This window comes from Lissotriton helveticus, chromosome 7 (assembly GCF_964261635.1).
Source record: "Lissotriton helveticus chromosome 7, aLisHel1.1, whole genome shotgun sequence".
Taxonomy (NCBI): domain Eukaryota; kingdom Metazoa; phylum Chordata; class Amphibia; order Caudata; family Salamandridae; genus Lissotriton; species Lissotriton helveticus.
Genome location: NC_136068.1, coordinates 1,118,993,668 through 1,119,015,934, shown reverse-complemented (window position 1 = coordinate 1,119,015,934; position 22,267 = coordinate 1,118,993,668). Strand labels below are relative to the sequence as shown.

Sequence of the window (22,267 nt, the reverse complement as noted above, 5' to 3'; positions counted from 1 at the left end):
ATAATCTATGTAAGAGGTGATCAAAGCACGGATGACCGTTTCTTTAGCAGAGAGAGGTAATAGTGGCAGAAATCTACTAAGAAGTTTTAAAATACCAAAGCAAATGCCAGTAAGTTTGCCAATCTGGTTACAAAAACTTAGTTTCTCATCAAACCAGATGCCAAGGTTTTTCACAGGATGGCCAGAAGGGGAGGGACAGGGGGACTCAGTCAGCCAAAAGTAATGTCAAAACAGAGGGGGAACTCTCCAAAGAAGAGACTCTCACTTTTGTCTGTGTTGCATTTTAACTGAGCCGACTCAAGCCAGCTGAATACCGCAGAGAGGCAAATTTTGACATGAGATGTGTCAGCCTCTTGTTTCTCCCAGGTAAACAAGAATTTCGTATTGTCTGCATAGTCAACTACTTTGGCACCCAGATCCTCAGCCAGCTGAATAAGAGGAGTCATGTAAAGATTAAATAACAAGGGACTAATAATAGACCCCTGAGGCACTCCTGTCAGCAGACCTCGAGATGATGACACAAAAGGGGGAATCCAGACTTGTTGCGTTCTCTTTTCCAAAAAGGATTTTAACCACTCCCAAGCAGTGCTGATAATGCCAAGCTTATGAAGACGGGCAAGGAGAAATGAATGGAGGACAGTATCAAAAGCGGCCCGAAAGGTCTTTATATGTACAAACATAAATAGAAATTACGTTTAAATATGTTCTAGAGCGGAGTTAATCATCCTAGACTAATAATGGCCAAAAAAGAGAGAAAAGACTTCTTACATACAAATACATATTTTTTTTATTTAAAGTCGTATTTAGTATCATGTCCGGGCCTTTGCAGCCTCTTAAAACAACACTAAATGGGCAGTATTTTTCTGTTGCAAAAGTGGCAGCCCTATGTGTGACCGCTTGCGCTTCGTGTGCACTGGTGCAGGTGGTCATGGCTGCGGGCAGCAAGGACTGCACGTGATGCATTTTTCAACAACTCCCAGGCATGATTTCTCTTCCTTCCATCCAGCTCCTTCAGCCCTTACAAAACCTCTATTTGACCCCTAGATCAAACGTGCCTTTGAATGTCTCATCTTCACAGAAGGCCCAGAATGTTTGATCTCTTCCTAGACCTCCTTCATGCTACCAACAGTAGACTTAACTGCCCCACTAAAAGGATGATTTACTAGAGAAATCACTCAAAGAAATCTGACAAAATAAACACATGGTTTAGTCGCAGGAGTCAAGAGGGCCAGTGGTTAATTTATAAATAAAAACATAAAAAAATTGCAGGGACTCATCAGGAGGCAGCTTGCACCAGCCCATTTCTCCTGTTGGTGCCGCCTAAAACGGACGCAACTGCTAACCATGAAAGTGGGGAGAGGATGTGGAGTAATTACCAGAGCTGCTGACTTTGGAGCTGGGAAACCAGGTTCGAGTCTAGGCAGCAGCTGAACATTATGTGATTCTGGACAAATCACTTAATCTCCCCCTTACCGTGCTAACTGGTGCTCATGAAAAGCGCTGGTGTTGATGATAAAGTGCCGGTGCTGAGCACTGGAAACCACCGGCTCAAATTTCGCTCCTCAGAGGGAAAAGAAATACTTACATTTTGCAGTAAAAAACCTGTAGACCTGACATTGAGGGCCAAAATTAGGCAAATGTTTATTCTTCCCACACCGAGGTAATAAACCAATCTGTGCCGCAGGTTTCAAGGTTTAGAACATCATATCTGACTATTCAAAGTTCTTTATCCTCTTAATTTAAAAAATAAAAACAATATGTATATATAACCAAGTTTTCTGAGGTGTAAACAGCTTTGCTTATCAAAAGGAATCTCCTCGATAGAGTGGAAACAATTGTTCTAATCATGAATCAAACCTCTTGCCCAGGTGACCCGCTTTCCCCCTTCTTGACTAATAATTGGATAAAGTGCCAAAACACTCATTATAAAAATGCACTGTGCCAGGCCTGAAAGGTGCCTCTCTTGAAAAAAAAGGGTTTTGTGATTCTATATTCCTGCAGTGTTAATCTCTTGACAGGAAACATAAAAAAAATATAGTAGTATGTCAGCTACATGCATATGTCGTTTCAATGTTCTTCTTGATAAATGTAAGTTTGGCATCTGCCCATGTCAAAGCCCAAGCCTGCCCAGCTGGACATGAGCAACGTTTTCTTTGCTTGAATCTGGTGGCCTGCAAAATAGTTGAGTCAAGTTATATATAAGTGATATAAAAGAGAACAACTTTGACAAAGCCAATGGAACTTGCCTTTTGGCTTTGCCAATGCTTTTTGTACAAGCTGTTCAGCAAGTAAACACCACCAATTGACAGAAGCAATAGGGAACATGTGGGGGAGGTGGAAATCAAGGGAGCAAAGGAAGGGCTTGGTGGGAAGAGGGTTAATAAAAAAGACAAAGAAAGCAAAGTAGGATGGAGTCAGAAGCAACAGATGAGCTTGGCGCAGAGGAAGCAACATGGGGACATAAGATGGGAAGTAACACATGGGAGAGGAGAGAGGTCAAGAACACCCATGGACTCTTGGAGTGCTTAAAGAAAAAGAAAACAATTAGTTCCCTAATATGGAGCCATGGAAGGATACAAATCTCCAATCAAAAGGAAGGTAAAGAAGCTATGCTCCAGGGGAGGAACACCCACAAAGAGAAAAAAAGAAAAGCCACAGAAAAGAAACCAAATAGTAACTGAAGGGCTGATCCAAAGCCCACTCTAAGTAACAGCTACAACTATATGTAGGCAAAACCTAAAACAGTCAGAAAAATGACAAAGAAGATAGTCAAATATGCTAAAGAATGGAACTGTAATTTAAATTCCTTTTTAATGGTAAAGTCACATTTTAAGTCACTATTCTGAAGCTACCACTTTTAGAAAGTGTTCAGGTTCAGGGACGTCCCAGCTTTGCAGTAAGGGATGGAATGTGCCCCATGAACAGGGTCAAGACCGATTTGCATATGGCTTGTTCCAACTTGATGGGGCATAGTGAGCAAAATAGCGTCGGGCTGGAGTGCTATCCCACGCTATTGCCAGTGGTTAGACTTTCTGCAAGCAACTTCCCATTACCTTTTGTGAGTTTCAATTTTAGAAAGTTGGCATTTTCTTGACTCAACAATTTGGTGCCTGCAACCTTTTCACTGGCTCACATGACTAGGTGCTGCTAGCAGTTGGTCTTTCTATATTGCTTCCAGGCAGTGAGACAAAGGAGAATAGGTGTTGGCAAAATGGGCCACCTTTGACTTGTGGTCACCTACCACACTTGCATATCACAAAGACTCGGCTTGAGTACACTTACAAAGGCTTTGACACTAGCCTATTGTGACCCCGGACAGGGAAGGGAAGCCGGAAATTCCGAGCACCTCTGAGGGGTGCCGCCTCCAGAACCTTCTCCTACTTCAAAGTGGGCACCAGGTATAAATATTGATCCCTGAGACCTGAATCTTCAGTACACCTCTGGACCAGTGGAAGACTCAGAAAGACTGCTGTGCTGCTCTACAAGGACAGGTTCTTTGCTGCCCAGGTGCCTGAGTGAAGGACTGGACCTGCATCTTGAACTCAGGACCAGCAGAGGGACTCCAAAAGCTAGTTGGCTGGCCTCCTGACCAGAGCCTCAGGAACTGAAAAGGCTCCAACCACCTTGAACCCAGCACCTGAACTCTGTCGCTGTGAGTTCTACCACCCTCAACCTCCCCCCCACCCAAGTGGTTCTACCCCAGTCCTGGACCTTTGAAAGTGGGCCTGAAAGTACTCTGCCTGCCCAACTGTGGGTCTGTGAACCAGAAACGACGCAGCGCAACGCATCTCCTGCAAGTCACCTCTGAACTGCCATATCTCGCACTGCAGCTCGCAATACCCGCAGAATCACTGCTGCATGACGCATCCTTGATGCAGGCCCCCGCATCGTAAGCCCTCGTCGCTGGCATCCGCAAAGACAACTCAGGGCTTCGCATGGCAGCACCGCAGCTCTTAGAAACTGCCAGTGTGCAATGCATCTTCGACGCAGGACTTTGCATTGCAAGCCCCTTGTCGACGGCATCCTCGTTGACGACACAGGACTCCGCCTCTTTGTCGCAGGGTCTTGCAATGCTCTGCAAACCATGATTTAAGGAATTGCATATCTCCGGCTCTACTGATTAGATTTATATCATTGAGAGAGCACAAATCTGAAATTGTAGAAGTGCACTATATTTACAAGCACGTAATATTAGTTTAGTGTGGAATATACAGGAGTGTCAACTTATATAGAGAAAATATATATATGAGTGTTTAATTAGAATAGAGATGCATATATAAGTGTGAAAACTAATGTAGAGGTTGTAGAAATGTTAAAGTGATGTTGGAGTCACACGTTAGATGGCTAAGTGAAACGAAATGTAATTCTGCAAACCATGAAAATATGTAGGCCACATGGCATTTCACAAGAAACGAAAGATGCTGCTACACTTTTAAGTGACTTGGATTCTAATGTCATTTTACTGCAAAGTATTATTAACCATAGAATTGAAGTATATGTTTTATATAGATGTGTTATATTTTAGTAATGTGTGTTAGTTAAAATACTGTTTAAACAAAGAAATTTAATGTGCATATTGCAGAGGCCCATTTCATGTAATTCTAGTAGGCCTGAATAGATAAAGTTGCTACTTTGATCTGCATGAGCTCGTTAAGGAGAGGTCGCACAGAGCACGGACGATAGGTCTGTTCAAAGATGTTTTATGACTTCTAGATATGGCAGATGCTGGAATTTGGGGCCTACCGAGAGAGTGTCTGTTTGCAGGTGCAAGGGGGACTTAAATCAGAAATAATGAATAGGCCCTTGTTCAGAGGCGCCAGGCACAGGCCTGTAGGAGTCTTCAGGAATTTTAGGGGGTACCGCCTGGTCGGAGAGAAGCCTGGGAAGCAAGGTCAACTTTAATGAAGAGTCCCGAGGAGCACCAGCACGGAATTTGCCGCTCAAAACTGCACCACGTGAGAGGCGTCTCAAGGGGCGTTCCTATTGGAAATGTGATTTTGTATTAGGGAAAGCACCCTGGGGTGGAGTTAGAGCAGATGATCTGAGGAGCCTAAGAGAGCGGATGGGTAGGCAGATAGAGAACTGAAAGACTTCGACTTTGAGACAAAGACTAAGGGAAGTGTGTGATCTTCTTTGGAAGTCACCACTGCTGACACCTTTTTAGGTAAAGATCTTGTTAAGTAGGGATGTCACTTAGTCTAGTGTAGGGACAGACTAACCTGTATTTTTTCCTTTCTGTAAATGACTCTCAAGTTGCAACTCACAGCGATTCTTGCAACTCTCATGGTATTTGAGATATTTTTGATAATTTCCTTTTGTCGATTGAGAGCATTCAGAGAGTACCTTTTTATATTGATACCTGTATATCTTTTGAACCTTATTCTGAGATGTTTGTATCTCCAGATACTTTTGGCTTTAAATTAAACTTTTTAACCTTTTCCAGTGGTAAGTGGTTCTTTAGAGTGGTGTGAGTTCTTTTTTGACTAACCTAGTAGTGGATTGCCTTTTACTCAATGACAGGTACCAACGATTTAGTCGACCTGAGCTGGGATCTGGTAAGATAACAATAGACCAGAAATCCCGCGTTATCATCATTTTGCCCTCAATTTTTTCTATTGGTAATTTTTCTTGCGCTGTGTCTTCACTTTATCACTGTTTGAAGTTCTGCAATAATACTTTACATGTTGGCTCAAAGTTATGCCTGACTGCTTGTGTGCTACTCTACCAGAGGGTTAATCACAGGTTAATTTTGAGTTTACTTGTATTGCACCCTAACAGATATTGTGGTGGCTGCTTGAGTAGGGTTTCACAACCCTCAATCCAATTTCCCAACTTCCAATAGAATGCCACTTATTTAAGCCCACACTCTCTTGCCTCTCTGCTGACTACAAGGAGGGTGCCTTCAGCAAGTTTGCTGCAAATAAAAATTGGGCAATCCATAAAGGAACCATGCCAGCTGTGTTTTGCTTGGCGTTTCCATTAAGGTGTTTTAAAAACAAATATCACAGGGGATACGTCAGTGGAGCAGAGATTACGGGCAGTCGTTTTTCGACAAACAAACTAAGCCATTGTATTGATGCGAGGGTGTACACAGGGCTAAACGTGTGGCACTCACTTCAAGTAGAGTTGCTAAGCAGTCTGGCACTCAACCATTATATATATCGAAGTCACTTCGTTTAATGACTCCATCGCAGCTTGAGGGGCAGCAGAGTTGTGTCTTGGAACACTGCTGCTCGTCTTGGCAAGCAACAACTCTCGCTTTCATTAAAATGAAACAGATACGCTTACCTAATGAACACAGAAGTCTCTGGCACATCTACACTTACAGAACAACAACTCGAATTTCAAAATGACTGCGCATTCCTTGAGGAACACAAATTGCTGCCTCGCTTCCCTCTACTCGGTCACTCTGACCCCAAGTCTAACGCACTGCGAACCACCTCACAACTTCAAGCACAGTGTTACTTCCGGCAGTCTCAAGAGCCATGCTGTGATATTCACACCTAGGGATAACCACTCTTCTATCAAAAAATAACTTTATAGCAACACCCTTGAAATACCAACAAGAGGCTGGGTGACGTAACAGTCTGGCCATTTTGCATCTCACCCTCTTGCCCTTCACCACTTTCTGCACTACAACAGCTCTAGTTTGTCACTTAAGTTGGAAGTTTTCTCTGTATGTGTATTAGAATACCCTGCAGATAAAAACAATACTTTTAAAACAAGGTGAAATTGAATAAAGACTTCCTCATTATGAAACAAGTGCCTCGATGAAAGGCAACAGTACTATAACCTGTTGTGTGTAACTGCATTAATAGAGTATTGAACAGCCTATGAAAAAAAGCAGTGAAGTACTTTCCAATGGCAGAGACGTCACATCCTTCCTCCCCAGGCCTCCATTCACCAAGCGCCCTTCTCCAGAGTTTTCCATTGAAAACACGGCTCGCACTATACGTCTACCAGCAAGTCCCCAGCCCCACCCTCTGTCCCAGCACCGTGGGTATAGCAGCACTGGACATAGAAACAACAACAAAATGCTCCCATTTGTAAGGTAGAGGGGAAATAACGAAGAAACAGGGACAGCGTCGGCATCACTTGATTTCTGTGCACCAAAAAACAAAAAAAAATTCCTTTAGCTGGTGTAGTGTAACTGCAGCTTTTGTAAAGCGCTCCAATACCTTCAGGTTAGTTGAATTCATACTCTATAAAAATGCCTCCAGAAATTAATCTGACCTGGTGTAATGTAACTAGCGCTCATGAAAAGCGCTCCAACACCTTTGGGTCGCTTGAATTCACTTTATATAATAAAAAATGTCTCACCGTCCCTGGAGAGCTGCATTGAATGTGCAATGAAATTAGAGCTCTGAGGGCAGAAAGAGGCAGCAGGAGGGCATGCAGCTACATGGTAAGGATTAATGCTCCTCCCATTTGTCAGGTAAAGGGGAAATAATTAATAAACGAGGGCGGCGGCATCACTTAATCCCCCAGCACCTAAAAACAAAAAGTTAACCAGACCTTTTGTAATGTAACTGACACTTTTGTAAAGCTCTTCAATACGTCTAGGTCAGTCAAGTTCACTCAATAGAAATGCCGCAAAAGTTTATCTGCGATTGTGTAATGTAACTAGTGCTCATGTAGAGTGCTCCAACACTTTCAGGTCGCTTGAGTTCATATTATATAAAAAAGGCGTCAGAGAAACTGCGACAGAAGTTGCCCAAGCCTTGCCCTTAAATGTGTTGGAATGCTGAAGGTCCAGTGACCGAGGCTCTCTAAAACAACTATCAGTGAAGCAGGAAGGGTTTGGGGGCAATCCTTGCACTTTGAAGTCAGAGATAATTAAAGAGGCGATTTTGTAAATAAAGTCTGAAGCGGCTGGTATTTCATTTCAGTATTTGAACGGGACAGGGAGATTAAGTGACAAGCGCCAAAGCTGAATCACCGAAGTCAGGCAAACAGTGATACAAGCAAGAATTAAAGAAAAAAATAGTCACCCATATCAACACAAACACAGAATCATACTGTTAACAGTAATTGGGTGGTGCTCTGTGGGAGGAACCCAAAAACAAAAAAGAGGGACAAAGGGGAAGGATTAACCACTAACAAGCAAGCATTTTTGAACATTAATCTAAGGGAGAAACACAAAAACAAAAAAGAGGGACAAAGAGGAAGGATTAACCACTAGCAAGCAAGCATTTTTGAACATCAATCTAAGGGCCGAATAAAAAGGCAATGTTAGCTCACATAGTGAATACAGCATGTCTCGAGAGACAGTGCATGCATGCACTGCCAAGGCTCGACCTAAAAAGGCTCATCACAGAAACATTCAAATAGTATCCATGGCCAGAAGATACTTGTTGACTTTTCTATGCAAATAGGGTAGCAAAAAAAAGAAAATCTGGTATTAAAGCACAAGTTCACAAGACTAGTCATCAACTCGAAAGTCTAAAGGTTCATATTCTTGTCAGAGAAGACTCACATCTTCACTCCTGAGGCGGAAAGCCGGGAGTTTTGTTAAAGCTGTACTTTTTTTAAAAACGTTGCATTTTAAAGTCATTATTGATGTTGTGCTGATCTAATAGCACTCACCTAGCATTTACCGATCGCTGGTCACACCGCGCTGCGGTTTCCATCACAGCTGCGGCCCCCCGGCAAAACCTCTTAGCTGACGCCATCACAGGCGTCCACACAGGCCACGCCCCCATCGAGGCCACGCCCCTTGCCTATAACTGGCGCTCTATCACGAGCACCCAGTTGAATCTTCACTCCTGAGGCGGAAAGCCGGGAGTTTTGTTAAAGCTGTACTTTTTTTAAAAACGTTGCATTTTAAAGTCACTATTGATGTTGTGCTGATCTAATAGCACTCACCTAGCATTTACCGATCGCTGGTCACACCGCGCTGCGGTTTCCATCACAGCTGCGGCCCCCCGGCAAAACCTCTTAGCTGACGCCATCACAGGCATGCACACAGGCCACGCCCCCATCGAGGCCACGCCCCCTTGCCTATAACTGGCGCTCTATCACGAGCACCCAGTTGAATCTTCACTCCTGAGGCGGAAAGCCGGGAGTTTTGTTAAAGCTGTACTTTTTTTAAAAACGTTGCATTTTAAAGTCACTATTGATGTTGTGCTGATCTAATAGCACTCACCTAGCATTTACCGATCGCTGGTCACACCGCGCTGCGGTTTCCATCACAGCTGCGGCCCCCCGGCAAAACCTCTTAGCTGACGCCATCACAGGCGTGCACACAGGCCACGCCCCCATCGAGGCCACGCCCCCCTCACTCCACTCCCTCTAATAAAAACATGTGCATGTGGAGGAAGCGCAGCGGACGAGCGCAGCGGGCGCGACGATTGCGCGCCGAAGGCTCGCTTAAGTCAAGCTCGTCTGCGCTCGTCCGCGCCGAGACCGTGCCAGAGGCCAGCCCCCCAGATACTGGTGAGCTGCACTCGCTTCCTATATCTTCTATCCTTACTTATACGTCCGAACAACTTCGTAAATTGAACTACTTAACAGATGTGATGCACCCCTTACCGCACCTACGTCACACCGATCTCAATATTGGTCCATATAAATGTCCTTTTTGCACTTCCCCCACTCAATCCTCCACCCCACCCCCTAAGGTCTCAGCAGCACTCATCAATGTTCGTTCAGTCCCCAAACATAAAGCGGAAATTTTAGAATTCATCGAGTCATACAATATAGACCTCTTATTTATCACCGAAACATGGGGAGACGACTCCTCAGGACCAGATTTCAGAGCAGCCATTCCCGAGAACTACAGCGTCTGTAGACTTGACAGAAAAAAACGTAAGGGGGGAGGAATAGCCATTATACATAGAAATCGCTTCAAAGTCAAGATTACTGACTTTAACCACAGCGACTGCGAGGCTTTTTCTTTTTCAATCTTCATCTCCGACAACCAATCATTTACAGGCATTCTACTCTACCGCCCTCCAGGGACCAGATCGAAATTTCTTCATAATATCAACAACTTAATTGAGCTCTCCGCAGGCGCACCCCATTTCACCATACTGGGCGATTTTAACTTTCATCTCGAGGCCTTATCCAACCCTGACACCATGGCGTTAACGAATGATTTAGCAGCTGCCGGCTTACAGCAAATTGTCACTCAGCCCACCCATAAAGCACGTCACACTCTTGACGGACTTTTTACCAGCAACCCAAACATCACGGTGTCAAATGTGACCCCCCTCATTTGGACGGACCATTCGGCAGTCTGTTTTACCCTAAAACTGACAACCTTGCCTTCCCACCCACCATCCTACTCCCCCATCACCATCAGAAACTGGAAAAATATTGACCTTCCACATCTTTCTGCCCTGCTGTCTGAGAGTATTATTACCACTGAACACGATCCTTCTCTAGCTTCTGCCAATTACCTTCATAGCCTAAATAAGGCCTGTCACACTCTAGCTCCCCCTAAAACCTTTTTTCGCACCAGACTTTCTCCTTCAGCTCCTTGGTTTACAGAATCCCTTCGATTGCAGCGTCAACAGTGTAGAAACCTAGAAAGACGTTGGCGCCGCCACTAAAAGGAATCGGAAAAAATTATCTACAAAAGTGCCCTCTCGATATACAAAGACCTTATTATTACAGAAAAATCAGCCTACTACACCTCTCAAATCACCCAGGCAAAAAACTCAGCAAAAGAACTGTTTCAGGTGGTTACTCACCTCTCCAACCCACCTCCCCCCTGCCTCAATGGATCCCAATCCCTCTGCGACTCTCTCGCAAACTTCTTTAAAGAGAAAGTCACTGATATTTTATCAGCCTTCACCCTTGTCCCCTTCGCCATTTCATCCAATCTTCCTTCCAACAACGACACACCCTGTCTCCCGTCATTTGAAGCTGTTACGAAAGAACAAGTCCATCGACTCATTCTGGGTACCAAATCAGGATCACCTCTTGATCCTTGTCCTCCTGCTATTCTGAACAGAATCCCGGAAGCCATTTCCCCTGCCTTGACGTCCATCTGCAATGCCATGTTTACTACGGGCATTTACCCTTCAGTCTGGAAGGAGGCCATCATTAGGCCGCTCCTAAAGAAACCCACTCTTGATCCCCTCCTTCCTGCCAGTTACCGACCCATCGCTTGTCTCCCCTTTCCTGCTAAGATTTTTGAAAAAGCGATGAACTTGCAACTATTCAACTTTATAGACATGAACAACATACTAGACGAGACCCAATTTGGCTTCAGACGGGGTCACGGAACGGAGACCGCGCTACTAAAAGCAGCAGACGAAATCAGAATGACCCTCGACAATGGAGGAACTGCGGTATTGATACTTTTGGATCTTTCTGCGGCCTTCGACACGGTTGATCATGCCATCCTGATCGACCGTGTCTCAGCTATAGGAGTCAAAAACAAAGCGAAAGATCTTCTCGCATCCTTCCTAGCTGATCGTCTCCAAACAGTCAAAATGGCCCACTTCACTTCCCAGACTTTCACTCTCCCTTGTGGCGTCCCTCAGGGCTCCTCGCTAAGTCCGACACTATTCAACATTTATGTTTCGGACTTAGCGAGAGTAATAAAATCCTATGGAATTGCACTCACAACCTACGCTGATGATACCCAACTTGTGCTCTCTGTACATAATAACGGTACATCAGTGGCAGCAAACTTCCAAATGGGAATGAGGGCTATCAGCTCCTGGATGTCATCTAATTGTCTTAAACTAAACTCTGACAAAACAGAGGTGAAGACATTCGGGAGGCTGGACCCCATCTGGTCCCCGTGCTGGTGGCCATCGGAGTTGGGAGACCCCCCTCAACCTGTCACCAAGGTTCGCAACCTGGGAGTCATCTTTGATGACAAATTAACATTTCAGTATCATGTCAATTCAGTGGTCTCTTCATCTTTTTATATCCTAAAAATAATCAAAAAACTACTCCCTTACCTTCCAGCATCAGCCGGTAGAACCTTGATTAGTACATTGGTTTTTTCGAAAACTGATTACTGTAATGCCCTTTTCCTCAACGCACAGAAAAAAGTCCTTAACCAACTTCAACTAGTCCAGAACGCCTCGGCTAGAGTCCTCTTAAACGTCCCCAAATTCACATCCATTTCCTCTCACATCCGCCAACTACACTGGCTCCCTGTCAGGAGTCGGACAATATTTAAGGCCCTGTGTATCACCTACAAGGCAGTCAACAACGTGGGTCCTCAGTTCCTCAGAACAGCTTTCCGCCCGCTCGAGCACCCAAGAACACTCCGCTCTTCTTCTGCACACTTGCTGAAAGTCCCTCGAACAAAAAAGGTCAACTGGGGTGACAGGTGTTTCACCATTTCAGCTTCTAAACTTTGGAACACACTGCCCCTCCACATCAAAACCGCCCCAACCCTCCTCAGCTTCAGAAAAAAATTAAAAACATGGATCTTCCCAGTATAATTTCACCACCTCGGTGACGGTTCTGCACTAGCGCCGAGACACCCCCGGGTATTTGCGCGCTCTAAAAATGTCACAAACATAAACATAAACATCTTTGTGGCACTGATAAAAAAGCCCCATTAAGGTGGGCTATTGCACTTCTTGTCTACCAAGGCGAGAAATGTTTATAATGATTGGTTCGTCCCACTGGCAACCCAAAATGAAATACTGGAATTATTTACTCATTTTCAGTTTTTCTATGCCACAAACGTAGCCCAGATGGGCGAACGACTGCTTCATAATGAAGCTGAGCAAACATTTTAGAATAATTTGTTTTTATTATAGAAGGTTAAACAATGTCCCTACAGAGATCAGAGAAATATAGTAAACAGGTATCACTTATGAGTTATAAACATATGCAAAGAGGCAAGGACCCCAGAATCTCAGGAAGTACCCAGGGGTGCCCTCTAGAGGCATGTGCAGTATGCGCTATATCACTAGATGCAGGGATGGTAGTCATCATAAAGGGAGAGGGCTGAATAATTACAACAAAGCATAGTTTCATGGAAAAATAGGTATTACAGTACCAGAAGCGAATATCACCATGGAAAAATATCCCCCAGCCAAAATATTAGAGTAAAGTCAGAGTACAAAAGTCTATAATTTATGTTCTTCCTTTTCACTCTTTGACCCATTGAACTAGGAAGAGAGCATATTTCATCAAATGAAGTCTTCTTGACTCCTATCATTTTCACTTCTACTGAATACCCCATCACAAGTAGCACAAGTACCCCCTCCAAGGTGTCACATCGCTTCTTGTAGATGTCCTGTTCTGAAAGATGCTGAAACTCTGAGTATCCCTTCCCAAGACAGCCATTTTGTGGATGTATGTGCTCGTTCTCCACCAAGGCTGATGGCTTCTGCTATGGGACATGTTACTGACTCAATTTCCCTATATTGTGGGGAGTAGGGCTGGATTCTCAGGCAGGACGAAAGTCTGAGCTCATGACCCAATTCCCCAAACCTAAGTATGATGGGTATGCCCACACTAAGGTCCCATGCTCACTGCGCCACTGGAATCAAGCGGTACCTGGTTGACGAGTCCGAATAAGGGTTAAATCGTCCCTGAATTACTTGTGCTCCAGTTCAGGATGGACTTCGACTGGCAGTTTGGGCTGGACTGTTTCCATTGGCGCATGGTCAAGACTGATTTGCATATAACTGGGTCCAAACTAAGGAGGCACGGTGGGCGAAAAATAATGGAACTGAGATGTGGCCCGAGCAACTTCCAGTGGCTGTGATTAATTAAAGCATTACATACATCACTTTGTTTTTAATGCCCCTTCACCACAAATGGCCATGAGGTTCAGGGAGTAGTACTGGATTCTCAGGTAGAATGAGCGTCTGAGCTCTTGCCCAAATTTCCCCGACTGTAGGATAAGATGCTGGATTGTGGGCGAGGTGCAAGTGCACAGGGGGGCAATCATTAGATCCCAGAGTGAAGTGCTGAACTGCAAGTGAGTGTCAAGCTGCATTTGTGGTCCAATCCCTCTAGAACACAGTGATTTATTGAACTTCAGCCAAATCACGGGCACGGTATGTTCCATTCAACCAAAGGGTTCTGTCTCCCCAAAAATCGCGACTGCAGTGAGGGATCCAAAATAGCAGCATAAGGTAGGGGTGTAGCTTTCTTAAAAAGGCAGCATCCACTGAGGCAGGACATCTGCAGAAAGGGTTATGGTTTCAAGATGATAGACTAAGGATGGATGAGCATGGACATACATAAAAAGGAGATTGAATACATGCAAAAAAAAATTGCACATACATTTGATTAAATATTAATCTCTCCTAAGAGGTGTTTATCAATCAATAAATACATTTGGTTACTCACTGGTGAGGGTATCAAGGCTCTTGGGGCTGCTGGTCGCACTGGGTGGAGGTGGAGGATCATTCAAAGAGCCAGGTCTTGAGGTCCTGATTGAATTGGGTCAGTGACGCGGATAGCCTGAGGTGGTGGGGCAGGGTGTTTCAGGTCTTGGCAGCAAGGTAGGAAAATGAACTTCCTCCGGTTCTGTGCTTGTGTATCCTGGGGACGGAGGCTAGGGTGGAGCGGAGTTGTCTGGCGGGTACATGGAATGCGAGACTCGGACTAGGCAGTGATGGGTTTTGTTAGGTCGCAACACTATTTGGCATGTGCCAATATGTTTATCTGGGATTTACACGAAGAGTAATGTGATTGTGGTGCTAAGCGGTACCGATGCACCAATCTACCCAATATGCATCAAATGCATTGGTAAAACACCTCCGTCCACATGAGAAACTAATGTACCAAAGCACTCAAGATAAAGTGAATCAATGGTATAGTCGCCATATACAGTATTGTCCAAGTCCCAAAATCAGAGAGTGGAAGTCATAGATTTGGTGTAGAAGCTTGTATTGTAATCCAAAATACAACCGACACGTGTTTCGTCACACAAGTGACTTCTTCAAGGCTAAGTAAGTACTTCGGTCTTGTCTGAGTTGTATTTGAGACAGCTATCTTTCATCCAGGTAGCTACGGCCTTCATTCCACTGTGGAAGTTGATTCTGGCGGCTGTGGTTTTGTTGGTGAAGGAGAGGATCACTGGATGTCATCGGCGTAGGAGACAATGTTGAGTCCGTGGCTTCTGATGATGGCTGCGAGGGGCCATGTAGATGCTGAAGAGGGAGGGGCTCAGAGAGAAACCCTGGGGCAATCCACAGTGTATCTCTGTGAGTTCTGAGAGGAATGGTGGTAGTCTAACTCACGGAGTATGGCCGGTGAGGAAGGAGTGGATCTAGTCTAGTGCATTGTCACGGATGCCGGCGTCATGGAGTCTCATGATAAGGGTGCAATGGGAAACTGTGTCAAAGGCGGCCAAGAGGTCTAGTAGAATGAGGGCTGTGGTCTCGCCCCAGTCGAGAATGGAGCAGATGTCATTGGTGGTGGCGAGGAGTGAGGTTTCCGTGCTGTGGTTGCTTCGGAAGCCAGACTGGGAGGTGTTCAGGATGTGGTTCACTTAGATGAACTCGGAGAGTTGGGCGTTGATGGCCTTCTTGATGACCTTGGCTGCAAAGCAGAGGAGGGAAATGGGTCAGAGGTTCTTGAGGTCCGTCTGGTCTGAGAATGACTTGTGTGCATCGGTTTTGATTCTGTCTTGGAGGGCCGTTTTCTTTGTGGTTTTGAGGAGGAGGAGGTGGTGTGTGTTTATGGCGAGTTTCTGGGTTTTTTATTGTTCCTCCATCTCTTCTCAAGTCGTCTGCAGGTGCGTCGGGACTTGTGGAGGGCTGAAGTGAACCAGCTGGCTTTCATGGAGTGTTGCTTGCCTGGTCTTTTCTTGAGGGGTGCCTGAGTGTTGGAGATCCATTAATGGAGGTTGCGTGAAGCGATGTTGGTGTCTGTTGGCGTAGGCGGAGTGGTTGTGCTGAGGGAGCTGACAAGAAGTTTTTCAGTGGCCTTGATCCATCTGCAAAGGGGGGTGATGAGGGCAGTGGTATACCGTGGGGTGGTGAAGGCAGTGGTCAGTTCAGGAGAGTTCGGTGGTGTGGCTGTAGCTGATGTTCCCGCTGGTGGAGAAGATAGGGTCACGCTTGTGTCTGATTGTGTGGGTCAGTGCGGTGACTAGCTGCTTGAGTCCAAAGTTGGCGAGGTTCTCCAGAGGGAAGGCAGTGTTCTGGTAACTGCGGTTGTCCATGTGGAAGTTGAGGTCTCCAGTTAGGATGTAGTCTATGGATGCTTGAGCTTGTGGTGCCAGGGGGCCTGTAGACGAGGGTGCCGTGGAGGGTGGTGTTGGGGTTGGTCTGGATTTGAAAGTGGAGGTGTTCCATGGTAGTCGTTGGGTCGTTAGAGTGCCTGGTCAATCGGAGTGTGCTCTTGTGGGTGATGGCATTGCCTCCTCCTGTGCAGTCCTTGCAGGTGATTTTGTAGCAGTTGGGGGTGGTGATGGCGATGTCCGGTCCGGAGCAGGGGTTAGTCCAGGTTTCCATGAAGAAAGCGATGTCAGGAGAGGTGGCATTGAGGAGGTCTCAGACTTCTGTGGCATGTTTGTGTAAGGATCGCATGTTGAAGTGGATGCAGTTGAGCTATTAGTCATCTGGGCGGCTAGGTGAGCGGGCCTATTGATGTGGGTGAAGGTACGGTTTCAGTTCCGGCAGGCACATGGTCAATGGGTCTTATTCTGTGATGCTAGATGGCAGGCGGCGTGGCGTACTGGGTTGGGGCGAGGAGGGTGCTGGCATCGTAGTGGTGGAATATTCGAGAAGCAGGGTCTCTGGTGCTGGGCATGGTCCAGGCACCGGACAGGCGTAGACGGGCTTGCCTTTGGTGCGCCGGTGATGCGGCCACACAGCGCCTCTATTAAGTAGTGTTGCAGGGAGGGCTGGACAGCTGGGAGGCAGGGAAACGCGGGAAGGGACACTGGAGAGGTGCGAACTGTGATAGATCACAGAAGCAGGGGTGACAAGGGAGAAAAACAGGAGAAAAGGAGAGAAAACAAACCAAACCAAAGCCAGAAATAAAAGGAGAAAGAGAAACACAGAAAGAGAGACAGAAAAAGCAGAATGACAGAAGGGCAGTCAAGCAGCAGAGCAGTAATGCTCTACCACTGGACCACCAGGGATGAAGTGCAAGCAGGAGCCTGCAAGTGGAGGAGGGCCTTAAACTCCTGACCTCCGGGTCAACAGCAGCAAATGGGGACAGCAGCAGCTACCAGACGGGGAGAGGCATACATGGGCAGATATCTGTCAGACCACTCACCATTGCTGCAAGGTTATGTGGCAGCGTTAGGTGGGAGCAGGGCCCCACTGTTGCAATTGCACGCATAAGCGCTGTCAGATTCAGACTTTTCTCGCTGGTTCGATGAGACCGTAACAAATTATTTTGACACAAATGAAAACACAGCGAGTAGCAGGGTGATAGAATGGGACGATGTGAAAGTGGTGATGCATGGAGAGAGCACGTCTCATACTGGCAGTCAGAAAAGACCAGAAACAAGCACGCTGAAAACACAAGAAAGACTATTGAAAGAGCTAGAGATTTCATCACCATCCCACCCACAAAACACGGCACAGTGAATTACCCAAAAGGCTCTCCTCGTTGAAACATAGGATAGGCAGGACAAATTTACAAGAAGAACATACCTCCAGTGGTTACATAGAGAGTGGGACAAATCCAGCTATCTATTGGTATGGCTGGTTTGGTCGAAAAAGGTGCAGGCCCCTATCCTGTGGCTCCTAGATAAGCAAGCATAACGCATACACACACGGGGGATCAATAATGCACTCTACCAAAACATAGAAGAATTATAATCACAACCCTAAAAGGCAGCTATACAACACATAAGAGAGTGTATTGCGGTCCTCCAGATAGGCAGTCTAACCCCAGAACAAGGGTAGAATTAAAGACCCTGGAGAGCAAAGATGGAATCTTAATGGCATTCAAGGACATGTCAAAAACGAAAACACCTGGGAGGTGTGTGGGGGGGGGGGGGGGGGGGGGGAGGGTGGAGTATCAATCGAGGTTTGCCAACAAAATAGAGGACTCCTGGCTGACAAACTGTTGGCAGTGATGCACGCTTTTGCCTCTGCTGTTCGCTCTAGCGATAGAGTTTCTAGCCTGTAGGCTGAGGGTGGGACTGTGACCCTAGGGTATTAAGGTTAGACACATGTCGCACTTGGTGTCCATGTATGCAGAAGACACGTTGGTCTACCTCCAATACCCGATCTACTTAGTGCCAATACTGTTAGACACACTAATGGAGTACTGGCCTGCGAATAAATCTAAACTCTTCCTCATCAGAGGTTTACGAGAGCTGGAGATCCCTGAGCTGCCTCGGCTGGGTATTTCCTGGGAAACCTCAGATTTCAGACACTTGGGCATTTAAGTCACACTAGATGAAGAGAACAGCCATAGATAGAATATGGGATGAATAATACATGGGCTGCACAAGGCTGTCAAATTATGGAATAGGCTCCTGCTGTCGACCATGGGCAGAACAGAGGTTGCAAAAATGGTGGTTCTGCTGAGGTGCTTATATGTACAACAAGAGGTCACATACTCAATCCCTAGCAAAGTGTTCATACTCCTAAATCAAGGTCTGACCAATCTGATATGGGAGGTGTTAGAAATGGGGGTCTCTAGATGGCAATGGTTTGCTAGTAAGGGTAAGTGGGATACACTTCTAAAATAACCCCTGCTCACCCCCTTGGTAGCTTTGCACGAACAGACCAGCTTATCTCTATATTTGAGTGCACATCCAGTAATACATTGAAAACACTACAAATGGATATCATAACAGTTTAGAAAAATACGTAATCTTTATCAAAACCAAACAAGACCAAAATGACAAAAATCTCCAATACAGCAATCAAAATATGACTTTTAAAAGGTAAACAGTTCTGTCTTTAGCGAACTATAGTTGTGACACTTTCAACACAAAGTACCTTGGGTATGTCACAGTCAAAAGCAAAAACAGTCACATGGAAGGTGATGCGTCGGTTCATTACACCCAGGTAAGGTGATGCGTTGGTTCCATACTTCAGGGGAGTTGATTAGTCGGTTCCTTACTGCCACACTGGGGAGGTGATGCATTGGTTCCTTACTGAAGGGAAGGTGATGCATCGGCTTCTTACTGTGCGGGGAGGTTTTGCGCCAGTTTGTTACTGCAGCCCGGCGTTCTTGTAGACTTGGTGCCCCAGTGCGATGCTTGAGGATCGGGGATGCGGAGGTTCTCGATGCAGTGGCGGCAACGGCGCTACGTTGGTTTCTTCAGCCACATCCCTACGATGTGTTTGTTCTTGCAGCCAAACAGTAGGGACAGCGTCAGAATCGGTGCGGTGATCTTGGACTTCGTAGATCGGTGCACTCGATGCGGTGTGCAGAGATTTCTCAAGCCATGGGCAGGCGCTGCGGCGGTTTCACCGGCGATGCGTCGGAAACAGCTGTGGATGTGTTGCGCTTCTCGTAGTTGCATTACTTTTCCACCTCCCAACAGCAGGAACAACCTCTAGAGGCCCCCAGTCACAGGCACCTCTTGGCAGGTCAGAACTCCCAGCAAGGATGTTCAGGAGAGCTGGTGGTGAAGTCGTTGTATCCCTGAGACTTCAAAACAGGAGTCAAGCTCTACTTCAAGACCTTGGAAATCTTTCTCAAGCAGGAGACACAGCAAAGTCTTTATCCTCTCCTTGGTAGAAAATATCTATTGCAGGCCACCCCAAATAGGACACATCAATTGGGCAGTACTTCTTAAGTGTCTCCAGCTTAATTGTCCTTGGCAAAGGTTCCTCTTGAACTCCAGAAGTAATCTAAAGATCAGGGGTCTGGGCCCCAACATTTATAGTCCACTTCTCTTTGTTCGCTGGTGTCAGAGAGGCAATGTGCTCAGTCAATACCAGTTCTGTCCTCTCTGGTGCAGCTTCCCCGCACAAGGTGGAGGCAGCATTGTGTAAGGCAGACGAGGCCTATTCAGGTGCAAGGATATCTCCTCCACCTACTCTACATGCAGCCCAGGTCTATTCATCCCAGCCCTGACTCATTCAGGAAAGGCAGGACACACATTAACCCCCCACCTCTCCCCCCCGGAGAGAATGCACATCCCGAGCCCGTGTCACTAAAAGCCAGACAGTCAATCCACAAACCAGAAGAGGCACACAGGACGGCTAAGCATGAAAAATAGCCACTTTCTAAAAGTGGCACTTTCAAAAACACAATATAAAAATCATCTTTCCTAAAAGATGCATTTTTATATTCTGAGTTCAGGCATACTAAACTCCATCTTTCTATCGTGTCCCAAAGGGAAGTTGTACTTATAAGATGTTATAAATAAACTCCCATTCTATCCTATGGGACAGCTAGCCTTTCAATAGTGAAAAACAAAATTCCCTGTAATTCACTATCAGGACATGTTACACACCTCAAAACATGTCCAACCTTTCACACACAGTGCCCCAAGGGTACCTTGGACATACTTAGAAGTGACTCACAAGTCAGAAAAGGAAAGATTAGGGCCTAACAAGTGGGTGCACTTGCCAGGTCGACATGGCAGTATCAAACTGCGCACAGACCCTGCAGTGGCAGGTCTGAGAACCTTTTGCAAGGCTGCTTGTGTGGGTGGCACAATATGTGCAGCAGGCCCATTAGTAGCATTTGATTTACATGCCCTGGGCACACACAGCGCACTGTACTAGGGACTTACCAGTAAACCACATGTGCCAATCATGGAATCACCAATCCATAAAAACAATTTACAGGGGGAGCATATGCACTTTAGCACTGATCAGTAGTAAAGTGTCCGGAGTCATAAAACCAACATAAATAGGAGGCCAAAAAGTCTGGGGATAACCTGCGGAAAAACCCAGGTCTAACTGACGGGAAAGAGGATTGGAGTAAAGCTGGCTACCCAGGAACGAAAGTGTGAAAGGGGGGAATTGGAGGTGCCGGATCTGGAACTGCACGCCGTACACTGGCTGGATGTGAAGGACAACTGGGAGAAAATACTAAGGGATACCCACGAAGGGGAAACATTGCTGGCTATATTGCTGAAGGGTCAGGAAATGGCACACAATATGCCATATGTTGTACAGCACTTACAGGCCCGCGTGGACTAGGACCCCAGTGAACTGTATTCAGACACTCAAGAAACCTTGAGCAATAGCATGAACCCTACATTTATATGCACCCATGTATGGGACGGGAGCAGAAGAGGCACAGGGGGAACATAGGCTGGGACACGGTGTAGTTGAGCGATCCAACATAGTGCTAACACACATGCAGGGCAGCCAGAGGGACAGGGCAGCAGAACTCACACGAGATAGTTTTATAATCACACAAAGTGAAAGTCTGCTCGAATTGTTTGTTTTTTAGTTATGTAATGTTGACTAAGTACAGGAAGATACAGGCAATGCCAGAAATGACACTATGCAGGGCAGTGATAGCATCACAGTAATTACAATGTATGAGTGTCCTGGACTGATATGAGGATCCTGTGACTTATTATTCGTGGATGTAGTCCTCCTGTTCTTATTGTATAATTAAAAATCAATAAAAACATATTTAAAAGAATAAAAAAGCAAGATTTTAGAATGCGTAATGTTGCTATTTGGTGAGATAAAAGAGCCATAAAGAGAAATGTTTTTCTTTTCTCTACACTGGATGGCCCCTTTAAACTACTCTTTTAGATTCAGAAAATAGGGGGCATTGTTGGTAAAATATATCCAAAACTTTCTGACATCCTGAAGTCACATTCATTGATTTATCTTTGTTTTCCAATTGTTCTGCCGAAAAAAAACCATTTATCAATGAGTTAATAAGAGTAACCTATATTGGTCAAATTTTGCTTAGCATAACCAAAACATCAACAGATATGGACTCTGCAATCACCTGTCAGATGTGTAACTCAATGAAGCCATGTTGTGATCTTACTTAGGAGAAACTGACTGTTTTGTTTAGATGGCCTGGTAAGGAAATGCCCGGTTTTGAAGATGCTGTGGTTTTGATGCATCATACATGGCAGTTACTCTCCCGATAATGTGGCACATGCCGCATATGTATTTTGAAATATAGTAAAACCTAGTCTTTTTTTTCACACTACGTCAACATTTGAGAAACAGAGTTTCTAAACACAGGTGACGTCGGGAAAGCCGAGATTACGCACGTGAATTCCTAAAATGCCTAAAATTGCTTTGAAAATTGTATTATTTGCCCGATAACACTCCAACAAACTATATGCGGCAGCAAGTTATCTCTGGAATTCCCAATCAGCATACTATGCAGAATGAGAAATGTTAGTAATACTGGCTCGAATATGAGTCTGTGCGTGAATCAGCCATCTGAACCCCGCTGGAGTCAACGAAAGGGAGGGCTG

The 22,267-nt window shown here is 45.6% G+C and overlaps 1 protein-coding gene across 2 annotated transcripts in view; it reads right to left on the bottom strand.

Annotated features, from left to right (window-relative positions):
- Positions 1-22,267, bottom strand: part of SLC39A11 (solute carrier family 39 member 11) — a 2,376,444-nt gene that overhangs the window by 1,092,476 nt on the left and 1,261,701 nt on the right. The gene's annotated exons all lie outside the window — the stretch shown is intronic.